Genomic DNA, 12,993 nt, shown 5'->3' with positions numbered 1-12,993 from the left:
ATTACAGATGGTTGTGAGCCACCATGTGGTTGCTGGGATTTGAACTCAGGACCTTAGGAAGAGCAGTCAGTTCTCTTACCTGCTGAGCCATCTTTCCAGCCTCCAACAATTTTTTTTCCTACTTCCCGTTATTCCATATCAGCATGGCTGAGAGGTTGACTGGTTCCAGGGAAGGTTCTGGGCTTTTTATAAGAGAGTCTGGGAGGGGAACTCAGTACGGAAGGAACCATTTTAAAATGGGCAGTTCTGCCAGGCCTGGTGGTGTAGGCCTGTTGCCTCCTTGTCATGTCTCTGCTATCTTATCATCACTGTCATCCCTGTTATTCCATATCAGGCACATGTGTGCACATGCGTACATACACACATACACACACACATGCACACTGAACACTTCACTGGCATTTAGTATGTATTCATAGTGTTATGTGCCTGCCACCTCCTCCTGGTTCTAACAGATTGGCGTCTCTGAAGTCAGGCTCTGTCCAGCTTCTCCCTGCCAGCCATTCTGCTCTCTGTCTCTGGACTTACCTAATTTGAAATGTCCTTTTGAGACTGGATTCCTTTTAGTGAGCTTCCCAGGTCTATCCTATCATAGTGTGGGTCATAATTTATTCCAGAATGTTTGCTTGTTTGTTTGTTTGCGACAAGAGTCTTATTATACTCTTCTGCCAAGCCACATCTTCAGCCCTGTGTATGTATCTTTTTGCTGTTGACACAAAAAACACAGCTCTAAGCTTAAAGGGGAAAAGAAATAGTCTATTCTAAAACCCAAAATGTGAGACAGCGCGGTCCAGGAACACAGGGTTAGGTTACCCCAGATTCTGATGAAGAGCCAGTTTCATCAAGTTTCATAAGTAGCCTTATAAAACATTTGGAGCTGTGAATCAAAGCCATTTTAGGACATGTTGGTGCGTACGTCACCTGACACAGGCAGGTCAGCCTCAGACGCTATTTTCTCCCATTTTACCTCCCCACTGTCAAGGTGCAAGGACACCGATTTCCCCATGTTCTTGTTGACATTCATGTTTTCCTTCCAATGTATAACGGCCGTCCTCATGGGCGGAAGCGCAGCCGCATCCTGCTTCTGATGGGTCCTTAGTGACTTGCCCTGTCAGTGGTTTTAATGGCTGTAAATATTTTATCCGACCAGTTCCCTGATATTGGACGTTCAGGTCGGTCCTTCACTATTAAGGAGTCTGCCATGGTGAGCATCTTATTTATTTCCCAGGGATAGATATGAAGAATCTGTGGTGAATCAACTCCATGCACTTTTCCAGATTTCCAGCCCAGAACACCGACTTGCCCTCTAGTGCCCTCTAGCTCCCTCTAGCGCCCTCTAGCTCCCTCTAGGGCCATCTAGTGCTCTCTAGCGCCCTCTAGTGTCCTTTAGCTTCTCACACTTTCTTTGCTTGTGATCCATCTTTTCACTGAGAAACTTTGACATAACTTCTGGTATGCAAGTATACAAAACAAACATTAAATCAAACACTTACAGCTAATAAATCATAAAGAATTGTATTTTAAAAAGCAGTTTTTGTGGATATACTTTTATTGCTTTTATTTTTCTGTAATTAACCCATGATGTTTCTGTAAGAACAGGAAAACGTATAGACACAGTAAACAGAAAGAAAAAAACGCTATAATTCATAACACACGCATCTTAAGCCTGAAGCTGCTTCAGGCAGCGTTGGCGTGTGCTGTGACGTCATGAGAAAGGCATGGGTTCGTCGGTTGTGTGCTCTGAATCGAGGTGGCAGTCAAGTTAGGAGATACCCCACAGATGAGCGTCACCAAAGCGCCTCAGACTCATGCCATCAGTGGTATCAAGTTAACTTTTTGGTTGTGGCACATTTATAGATCTTTCACTCATTATTATCACATTCCCTTTTCCAAACCCAAATAAGTTTGTAGCCTGGAGTCGAGAAGCTGGGCCCTAACAGACCCTCAGCCACCCCAGCTATCAGTTAACACATCCTGTCTCCCTCTGTTTTGCAGATGTGTGGGAACCACTAGCCTCTTTCTGTGCCATGAGGCCACCGCAGCCTGACACCGCCCCTGTGCCCACCCAGCCTTCCTCATCTCCACAAAGCCAGCTGCCCTTGAGCCTCCAGGCCCTGGTTCTCTTCCCCCCTGCCCTGCATCCACCTGCCGCCTGAAGCCACTGGTTCCAATCGTCAACAACCTCCGCTTGTCCAAAACAACGACAAACCGAAACGGAAAGGCTCCAGCCTTCTGCAAAACTGAGCGCCCGGCTGTCTCCCTCGGCAGCCGCCCCATTCTTCCTGCTGTCCGGCCTGTGTGCTTTCTTTTTTTATTTCAAATGGACATTGTAAAAGAACACAAACTACCTTTTGTTCTAAAGGATGCTGACCATTGGGAGAAGGCCTCTGTCTCAGAGAACTCAGTCTCTGCCTGGTCCCCTGAAGTGGTGACCAGGGCCAGTGAGGCTGCTGGCAGCAAGGGTGTTAGTGGCAGTGGCTCACGTGATAACAGTATTGTGCGTTTTGTGGAGAAACTGAGGGTTTTTTTTTATACTCATATATAATCGAACCTTTTATTTATTGGTTGTTAACTCTTGCTGCTACCTTGTGTGTCTGAAACTCCCAGGATGCTGGGCCTCCGTTTACATGTGCACACCCTCACCCACCTGCCTGCCTCACTTGGGAGGATGGTGGCCTGCAGCGGCCAAGAAGCCAAAAATCTTTTCTTCTTTTTTTTTTCTCAGATACTGTGCCCCATTTTTGGAGAGGGGAAGGTGGGCATTGCTAAATGGCTAATGTACTGTTCCCCCAGCTTCTGCTCTGGAGTCCCCACCCCTTGCCTCTGCTCTCCTTGGAATCCATAACACTTTTTTTCAAAAACAAACTTGAGGGGTTTTTTTTGTTTTTGTTTTTTTAATTTTGCAACTTTAAATTTGATGTCAACAGCAGAAAGAAAATGGAGAGCCTTGTTCTGAGAGTAGGAACTAGGAGAGTGTGTCCGGCACACAGTAGAGAGCGTATGAAGTGGGTTTCCCTGCAAACTGCTGGCCTCAGCCTCCCTGATGCTAAGAGGCTGGGTAGGTGTAGCATATGAATCCCTCTGCTCTCCTGCCTCTGACTGCCTTTTGCAGTAGGCTCCTTCCCTACCAGGAGTCTGAGAAAGAAGGGCTAGGAGGATGATACCAGGCCCTGTTGGTCCTCAGGACTGAGTCCAGAGCCAGAGAGATGGCTCCATACTTGTCACCAGGAGCAGCGGACAACCATGGCTTCTCTGGGACTTTGTAGTCTTTCCCTTCTCGATCAGCAGGGCTGGAAGGCCTGGTGGTTGGCTTTGTTGATGTTGTGTGATTCTTAGCCCAGAGCTAGGGTTCCTGTGTTTGTGACACCGTTCTATGGCTGTGTTTTCTAGTCCCTGGAGGGCACAGGATCGTATGAATGACAGTACAACCTTCAAATAGTCTCTGGGCACAGCCTTGGCTGCCGGAGTGTGTGGTCTGCCTCAGAGGCTGACTGTGTCTGATGCCACCCCCTTTAGTCCCTCTTTAGGATTCCCCAGACTCTTGAGTTCCTTTGGGCTCATCCTCACCCTGGGGAGCTTTCCAGGGTGAGCCTCTCAGCTGCAGAGGCAGACCTAAGCTCGCAGTTCTTGCTTCTAGTTTGTGTAACCTCTCTGCCCACCATTGAGAGGGGGAAAGTGGTCCCCGGATTTTTCTTCTGCTCTGACTCTCCTGTAATCTCCACCATACTTCTGGGAGACCAAAATCTTCCTTGCTAATGACCTGTGGGTGAGTAGCTGTCCCCTGGAGGATTGATGTCCCCCATCAAGAGGTGGCTTTGGCTACCTGTCCATCCCTGTGGGTGGGAATGCTTAGCCAGTCCGTGCACACACCCTCTTCCTGGGTAGATACTTTGCTCATGCTGTGCCCGTTGCTAGCCCACCAGATCCCACAGGGAAATTTTCTTTGAGACCTCTTTGGGTCATCTTCCTGCTTGGTCCCTGACATGTCCTAGAGAGTAGATGTGGTGTCGTCGGTTGAGAGGCCCTCTCTCTGGTCTCTGGAGACTTAGCTGTCCCCTCTGTCAGTGGACATTTTTGGTGGCATCAAGACCCAGTGATTCCAAGCCGAGGACAGGCTCCTCAGCTAAGGTGTTCACTGATGTCTGTGGGTCCAGGCTTCCTCTCAGCATCTCAGCTTTTTGGTTTGTAGCCTTCAGTGTGGCTTTCGGTCTTCACAGTTTATGTCCTTGGGTCTAAGCCTCGGACTTTGAGACAGCCCTGGGCTGCCTTTTCCTGGCAGGGTGTCGGACACTATTTTTGTTCAAGGACGCGTGCTGACTGATGTCTGTCTCTCTTTCACCAGCAGTTAGCTGAGGCACACAGCACGCCCAGAATCTGAGGCCAGGCCTCTTCTGTGCAGCCCGAGGGCCTCTCCAAGTTCATTTCCACAGAGGCCCCACCCCATCTGATGCTGCTTTCTTTAGGGGTGTGATCCAGCCAGTGAGGCCAGGCCCCTGGTCCCTCGGCAGACCCTCCTTTCTAGGTCCAGGAATGCTGTGACCCCCTCTTCCCAGCATCTGCTGCCCACCTTGTGTCGACGGTGACTTAGGAGCCTATCACGACTTTTCAGTATCTAGCCAGGTTTAAAATAACAAGGCAAATGTATGCAGCATTGACATCTCTTTCTTTAAATGGTCTGCAGTTTGACAGTCCATTTCCTAGGAAGCTGTGTTTTGTTTGCACTTTGGGGGACCTTGTCTCTTCTAGGAGATAGTGGGGTATGCAGTCCCTGGGGATCCCTGGCATCTCTCCTGAGAAAGCCCCCACTGCTAGCCAAGCAGAAAGCCTCCAAGATTCTTTCCAGTGTGTTTCTGCATTTACATGATCTAACGATGCATGGGAACGCCCCCTGGTGGTGATGAGCCGCAGTGGCACCCGGGGATGCAGTGGTCCAGCCAGAGGTGAGGCTAGAGGTGGGAAGGCCGAGGTGGGGGCTGTGATTCCAGAGGTCCTGGGTCCCCAGCCCCACATATCTGGCAGCGTACCTCCCACCCACACCTCTGCTAGGTCAGCTGGGACTGGCAAGGTAGTTGGCATAAGGGCACAGTGGGAAGCTTTGCCCTCCCAACTTTAATTTTTTTAAAAAATATCTGCAGAATAAATCCAATGGTTAATTTTTGAATGAATAAAAGGCTTTTGTTGAATAAACAGTTGGTCCCATCTTCTGTGTTGGCATTAGGTTCAGGTTTTGTCTGCTTCCTAGGGTGGGGGCCCCACCCAACACCCTTTACCTCTGCATTCCCGGACCAAGTCTCCAGATTCCTTCAGGACGTTGGAGGAGTCACGTTACTCATTGGATCTGTTTCTCCATGCCTCAGAAAGAGGTCAGCCACCTTGCAGGGGTGACAGGCCAGCGTTGTGTGGGTTGGTGCTCCTACGGGGTCCTGCAGCTCCCGACGGATTTTTAGGTGACTTAAAAACCAAATCCAGAGAAGGTGATGTTTTGGCTCTGGTTGTTTGCATCCTTCCCTGCTTGCGTTCCCAGCACCCTCGGTGTCTCTTTTTGGGGTGCCGTCCTGTCTATGTCTTGGGGGACATACGGAGGCCCTTGCCTGGTGGTGCAGGCCAAGGGTGATAGGCTTTGTCGCATGTCCGGGTCTCCTCCCTGCTCCCGATGTATGTCGTCTGTGTCTGGCCGATTAAACATGCTTCCTGGACCTCCCCGCCTCCCTGTGTGGGCCTGGTGCTTTGTCTGTTTCTGTGTTTCTGTCTGCTTTAGATTTCTTTCTCCCAGGACAGTCTTGCTCTCGCTTTGGGTGTGGTCTGCTCAGGATACCCCAGAGAAAGCCCATGCAAGGTATCAACTCAGTTTGCTGGGTTAAGAGTCCGGTGGCGATGGGGCTGGAGAGAGCACCTATCTATCTTCTGTCATTCCTGAGTCAATTCCCAGCAACCTCATGGTGGCTCACAGCCATCTGTAATGGCGTCTGACGCCCTCTTCTGGTGTGTCTGAAGACAGCGACAGTGTACTCACTTATATAAATAAGTAAATTAAAAAAATAAAAGGGTGCCCTGGTGACCAGGGAGCAGCAGGTGAGCAGGTCACAGGTTCACCCTGTAGCACCCCCTCCTGCAAACCCCATCTGCTGGGGTCACCTAGGGACCACACTGCTGTATAAGGATGGATATACATACATACATTCGCCTGAGGCCTGTTGGTCTGAAAATCGGAGGTCAGAACCTCATATCTCCTCCTCCCCAACAGGGCTAGTCTCCACCCACCTCCCCTCCAGCTGTACCTTCTCCCCATAGTCTCAAACCAGTTAGGTTCTCAGCAGCTGGGGATGGGCCAGAGGAAGCTGCACTCCTCCTGACAGCCCAACAAGACACCCTATGGGATACCACCTGGTCAAAGCTTCTCAAAGTGTGGTCCCCCAGCTGTGTCAGCGTAACCTGGCATCTTACTAGGAATGCAGTTTTCTTGGGATTTGGCTCAGACCTGCGTTTCTCAGAGACCCTTGGTGGTGGCGGCAGGGGTTGTGGTGGGCTGTCTCCAATCATATCTCCCCTGTCTTGTGCTGATGATCAAGCTGTGGAGCAGGATTTAGCAAGAGTCTGTGGCTGATAGTCTCTGCTCGAGAGAGCCTGTTACCGAGGAGGGTCTCAGTCCTCAGGAACTGTCCCTAGGTGGAATCTGGAGGCCACTTACAGAGCCCAACAGTATTGCATCCATGAAAGCGTCAAAAATCGATGGGGCTGAGAGATGCATCAATAGTGGAATGCCTTCTCTGAAAGCATGAGGACCTGGGTTCGAATCCCCAGCACCATGTAACAGGCATAGCTGTGCAGGGTGCAAGGGAAGCTGGGCAGGCACATGGGTATGCTTGCTGTGGAGGCTGCCTGCTGGCAGCTGTGGAGGGACAGCTTCGGGGCTCTGAGGGCTGAGAGCACTGGCTGGCACATCCATCCTGCCTCACATGGCCCTGGGCAGGCAGGCCTTGACCTTAGTGGGTGACTTACAGTGCTGGCTTCACCTAGGAATTCTCCCTCCTCCCAGGGGAGTGAGCTCTCTAAGGTAGCTCAACTGGTTTCCTTCCCAGTGGGAGTCTTCCACCTCCCCCTTCCTCACCCCAATATACAGGGTAGAAACAGCATAGTGGAGAAAGGTTTATTTACACTCGTGGTGAGATTTTAGTCTACCATGGCTGGGAAAACATGGTGGTGGGAGTGCAGGCAGGGCCTCCTCAGGCTTACTCAAGCCAGGGAGCAGAGAACCTACTACCAAACCAGAAGAGGATTAGTAATCTCTAAGGTCCAGGGCACGTCTGCCAGCTAAGCTGACTACAGGCCAAAAGTTCTACAAAACTCCAAAACAGAATCACTAGGCAGGGACCAATACCAATGTTTAATGTACCGGTTTGCAGGGGACACCTCACAGTCGCACCATAACAAAATACTCAGGGCACCACTTGGCATGGACTTGGCAGAGAGGAGCGGGAGGTGGGGATGGTGGTATAGATGCAAAGGAGGATCCCTGCAGTGGTCACTGCCTACCTGCCCTCCTCAGCAGCCAGTCTGCCCTCTCCCACCCTGCCTGACATCCATCCACCTTGTCCTCTTGGCTATCTTCTGGCCATAGTGGTGGGCATGGAAAAGGCATTAAAATCCTCTGAGTTTGGGAAACTGAGCTCTTGGAAAGATGTTGCCTCCTGCACTTCCTTTCATCAGGGCGGGGTGTGGCGCAAAGGACTACATTTCCCAGACTCCCTTGTGCAAGGGCAGCCTTGCGGTTCAGTTCTAACTAATGGAGTGAGAGCAAAGAAACTAGCTTCACCGTCTTTGAGACCGTTGGGCCAGACTCCAAAAGACGAGCGTTTCTGGGATCTTGTCTCCAACCCGGTCGCCACACAAGCCTAAGACTGAGTTTGTCTAGGAAGAGAAATGCACTCGTGTCTTGATTACGCCGTCTCGGGTCTCTGTCACCATTCCGATTTAGATCATCTCCAAAAGATTGTGTGTGCCTTTGGGTGGATTTAAACGATCCGATGTCTCTTCTAAGTATTTGCATGTAAATTCTCCTTTGCCAAGACGATTAAATAAAAACAAACAGACAAACAAACAAACAACTGTACCTGCGTGGGACGAAGTTTCAGGTCATTGTTTTGTCTCCTCCCTTCCCGGTCTCCCTTTCTCCTCCTTCCCCAGGGTATCCTCTGCCTCCTTTAAAGCCCAGAGGATGGATGTTTCCAGGACAAAGGATCCCTGTGGGGGACATCTCTGCTTTGCTGAGAGACTTAGGATCTAGTGGCTCTGGACTGGCCAGGATATCAACTTGGAGTCTACCAGGAGGTGTCCGGGAAGGACTTTGTAGGGGCCTCCGGCCAGGGACCAGGGCTCATGGTCGGTTTCCTCTTCTGTCTCAGAAATTATGTCCTTTCCCCAGGTGAGACCCCAGGCTAGCCACTCACTTCTGCAGATCTCAGGGGTCAAACCATGTGGTGAGTCCTGAAATCCACACCCCACCCCCCACATCTGCCCCTGGAAAATCAGGAAGAGTGGGAGTGGTGGTGACTTCCGGAACAATCCTGGGATAGAGGCGGTCTTAGTGTTCTATTGCTGAGGGAAGCCCTAACCACACAACTCCTATAAAAGAAAACATTTCATTGGGGCTGCCTTAGAGTTTTAGAGGCTTAGTCTATTATCTATTAGCATGGTGGCACACAGGCAGACATGGTGCTGTAGAGGGAGCTGAGAGCTCTGCATCTGAAATCCCAAGGCCCGATCTACAGTGACAGACTTCCTCCAACCAGGGTGGACCTCCTAATCTCTGTCAAGTATCGGCACTCCTTGATAAACAAGTGTTCAAATATGTGAGCCTTTGTGTGTGGGGGGGGGAGGTGTTCCCATTCAAACCACCACAAAGAGCTGGTCCTGGATTAGCCCCTGGAGCCCCCAAGTTTCCAACGGGGGAGGTGGGGAAGGAAGGTAGGGAGACAAGTGATCACTTCTGGGTGCTTGCACTCCTTGCACACAGCTCCTCTTCTCTGTGCTTCCCAGGAAGCCTGGTGGAATGGCTCCTCTATGTAAGTCCCCGTTTTAACATTTAGCAGATGAATTAGTGATCGTTCTGATACTCACAGCTGACCCCAGATCCTTGCTGTACCCGGATTCTCCACTTTAGCTCATTTAATACTTGCAGAAACACCCTCTAGAGGCTGTGACTGGTATTACAACCACATTTTATGGACAAAGCTGCCTTTGCTCATAAGAGTGTCGACAGCCGTTGCAAGGGGCTTCCAGGCTCCAGACAAGCTGTCTTTGCCCTTGGTCTCTGCAGGTGTCCTGAACCTGAGGACTGTGGAGAGATCCTATGTCTGGTGGGAGATCAGAGGTGGGTGGGTGTGGTGTGGGGATCCTGGGCAGAAGTAGATGTGTCTGGGAGTGAGGCCCCAGAGTACAGAGATGGTGATGGTAAGCTTGGGCAGGCATGGTCCAAGGGTCCCTTCTGAACACACCTGAGCTGCCGACAGGTTGGACCTGGAATTTGCTTTTTGCAGTTCATCTGACAGAAGGAAGCAGGGCCCTTGTGCTGGGATGTGGTGGCCACTGGTGCGGTCACCTTCTGAGCTCACAGCAGCTGTTTGTCCCTCCCCATCCATGGCTTTGCTGCCATTGCTCCTGTACATGGTGACTACAGTCACCATTCTCAACCGATCCCAGAGAGGTTTAGTGACTCGCTTGGGGTCACATAGCTAATGGACACTAGAGCTGGGATATGTGGCTAGGCTTGCTGGCCACTAGTCCTGACTGTCTCTGTGATTCATCACCTTTGGCGTGACATCCTCTCCCTGGGGTCGCCTGGAGCTGGCACTTGTCAGAATCTGGGATTTTCCACCAGACTGTGGGGCTGAGTCGACGTGTAAGGAGACACTGCTTTTCTCGTGCAAAGGCAAAGCTGATGTGTGACTCCTGGAACCGCTCATGCCTGGTGGCACCATGCCACTGATGAAGAGATAAAGACCACATAAAAGAATATGTGTCGATTTATTTATTTGGGAGGGGGTGTCCTGTAGCACTCACAGAGAGGTCAGAGGATGGCTGGGAGGAGTTTGGCTCTCTCCCTCTGCCAATGTGGGCCTGGGGTTGTTAGAACTCTGACTGGCAAGGCCATCTTGCCAGCCCTACTTGGCCCTTTTTGCATGATATGTATGTGTGTTTCTGTGTGGGCATGTGGGAGCCTGAGGTTGATGACTGCTGCCTTCCTCAGTCACCCATCACCTTATTCTTTGAGGCAGGGTCTCTCAGTTGAACCCGTAGCCCACTGATATGGCTAGTCCAACAGCTTACTCTGAAGATTCGGTTTCCTCTTTCCAAACACTAGAATTACAGCCAGCTTGTGGGCGAGCCCACCCATTCACAGGGGTTCCAGACCCAGACTTCAAACCTCACACCTGCCCAGCAACACTGTATCTACGGAGCCATCTCTCTGCCTGAACCAGGAACACTGTATCCACAGAGCCATCTCTCTGCCTGAACCAGCAACACTGTATCCACGGAGCCATCTCTCTGCCTGAACCAGGAACACTGTATCCACAGAGCCATCTCTCTGCCTGAACCAGGAACACTGTATCCACAAAGCCATCTCTTTGCCTGAACCAGCAACACTGTATCCACGGAGCCATCTCTCTGCCTGAACCAGCAACACTGTATCCACGGAGCCATCTCTCTGCCTGAACCAGCAACACTGTATCCACGGAGCCATCTCTCTGCCTGAACCAGCAACACTGTATCCACGGAGCCATCTCTCTGCCTGAACCAGCAACACTGTATCCACGGAGCCATCTCTCTGCCTGAACCAGACCACTTTGACACCCATACAGCCTTCTTGCTCCTGACTGGCTCTGTACCAGAACAGGGCATGAGCCTCTCCAATGGGAGGAAATCTGACGGACCATGAGGCAGCCTGGGAGGCAGAAGTTCAGAAGCAGGGTGGGTGGGGCCTGGAAAAGCTGCTCTGCGGGTCCCTGGATGTGCACTGAGGCATTTCCAAGGCGCCACAGTTGTTCCAGTTTCTTACAAGGCTTCTTCCGCTAATGTCCTTCTCTAGGGTCCAGTCCTAGTTCCACCCTGCCCAGCTGTGGGCTGTGGGGCAATAGCCAATGCGGGCCAAATGGAGGCTCGATGTCCTCTCTTGCAGGATAGGCAGATGAAGTGATGAAGTGCACGCCTTAAGCAGTTGTCCATTGGCCTCAGCCAGATGACGTGAGGAGGCCCCGTAAACACTCTGTCTTATCAGTCACTTTCCCATGGCTGTGACAAAATATCTGACAAAAGCCACTCACGAAAAGGAAGACTTGTTCCAGTGCCAGTTAGAGCGCCATCCATTGTGGGGAGACAGCCATGGCTGCCGGAGCTTGAGGAGGCTGCTTGAACTGTGTCTACAGTCCACATGACGAATGCTTGGCTCTCTTCCTCCTGATTTAGACCCCAGCTGTCTTAGTCAGTTTCTATGGCTGTGACAAAACACCATGACTAAGGAAACCTGGGGAGAAAGGGGTTTGTTCAGTGTATGTTTCTGTGTCATCGCCATTAAAGGAAGTCAGGGCGTTAACTCAAGCAGAGCAGGAACCTGAGGCAGGAGCTGAAGCAGAGGCCGTGGAGGGATGCTGCTTACTGGCTTGTTCCTCAGGGCCTGCGCAGCCAGCTTTCTTACAGCCAGGACCACCAGCCTAGGGATGGCTCCACCCACAGTGGTCTGGCCCTCCCTCCGTAGATCACTAATTAAAATGCCCTACAGCTGGATCTTATGGAGGCATTCTCTCAACTGAGCCCCCCCATCTCTCTGATGATTCCAGCTTGTGTCAAGTAGACATAAACCAGCCAGCTCACCAGCCCATAGGATGGTGTGCCACATCTACAGCTAATCTTCCCACTTTAGTTAAAGTAGTCTAGAAAATCCCTCGCAGATGTGCCCAGAGATCTGTTTCCATGGTGATACAAATATTCTGTCAAGATGACCATCAAAATTACCACAGTTGCCAGATTCTCTCCACCCAAGTCCTCTGTACCTGGATTTGGTGAGGTTGCATTGAAGATCCAGGTTCCAGTGTCAGGTCCAGAGAAGAGGATGCTATTTGGAGGCAGTCGTGGCCAAGGGACATTCCCACTGCTGTGCTCATTCGTGTAGGTCAGAAGACAACTTGTGTGAGTTGGTTCTTTCCTTCTACCAAGTGGACTGAGCTCAGATTATCAAGCTTGGCAGCAAAAATGTCTTGACCACTGGACCATCCTGTTAATCCATGTACTTGCAAGGTAACAGCTTAGCTTATTGATTTGAGATCTCCTTTTTGTTTGTTTGTTTGTTTGTTTGTTTTTCAAGACAGGGTTTCTCTGTATAGCCCTGGCTGTCCTGGAACTCACTTTGTAGACCAGGCTGGCCTGGAACTCAGAAATCTGTCTGTCTCTACCTCCCAAGTGCTGGGATTAAAGGCCTGCGCTACCCTGCCTGGCAAGATCTTCTTTATTTAAGTTTTAACTCTATGCATCTGTCTGTGTGGGTATGGGCAGATGAAAGCAGTCCCTGTGGAGGCGAGAAGAGGGTGTTGGATCCCCTGGGGCTGGAGTTCAGGCTCTGAACAGCCCACTCTGTGGGTGCTGGGACCTGACCGTGGGTTTTCTGCAAGAGCAACTCTATCTCCGAGATCTCTCTTTTCATCTGAGCATTTAAGGCTGTGGGTTGCATTATGAGAGCTGCTACAGAGCACCCTGGGCATGTGATGCAGTTTGTTTATTTTACTTAATGATTTTCAGTCCAGTTACAGTGTAGCCAGAAAACATATACTGAACACTTTAGTTTCTTTAAATTTGCTAAGGCTTGGCATGATCCAGGACATGGTGACTGTTTCTGATGCAATAAAAAATAATGTGTGCTCTGATATTGTTGGGTAGAATGTTCTAGAAATACCAGTAAGAGACTGATAGGTGGTGCTCTCTTTTATTAATTTTTTTAACTAA

The 12,993-nt window shown here is 50.6% G+C and overlaps 1 protein-coding gene across 1 annotated transcript in view; it reads left to right on the top strand.

Annotated features, from left to right (window-relative positions):
* Ncs1 (neuronal calcium sensor 1) overlaps positions 1 to 2,865 on the top strand; it is a 47,735-nt gene extending 44,870 nt beyond the window's left edge. The window contains exon 8 of the mRNA XM_021156019.3: positions 1,996 to 2,865. The gene's annotated coding sequence lies outside the window, so the exon portion shown is untranslated. The remainder of the gene's footprint in view (positions 1 to 1,995) is intronic.
* Positions 2,866 to 12,993: the final 10,128 nt, after the last annotated feature.

The sequence above is a fragment of the Mus caroli genome, unplaced genomic scaffold, assembly GCF_978045245.1.
Source record: "Mus caroli unplaced genomic scaffold, Mus_caroli_1 scaffold_2, whole genome shotgun sequence".
Taxonomy (NCBI): Eukaryota; Metazoa; Chordata; class Mammalia; order Rodentia; family Muridae; genus Mus; species Mus caroli.
The sequence above is the reverse complement of the archived record's forward strand: the minus strand, read 5'-3'. Positions and strand labels throughout refer to the sequence as shown.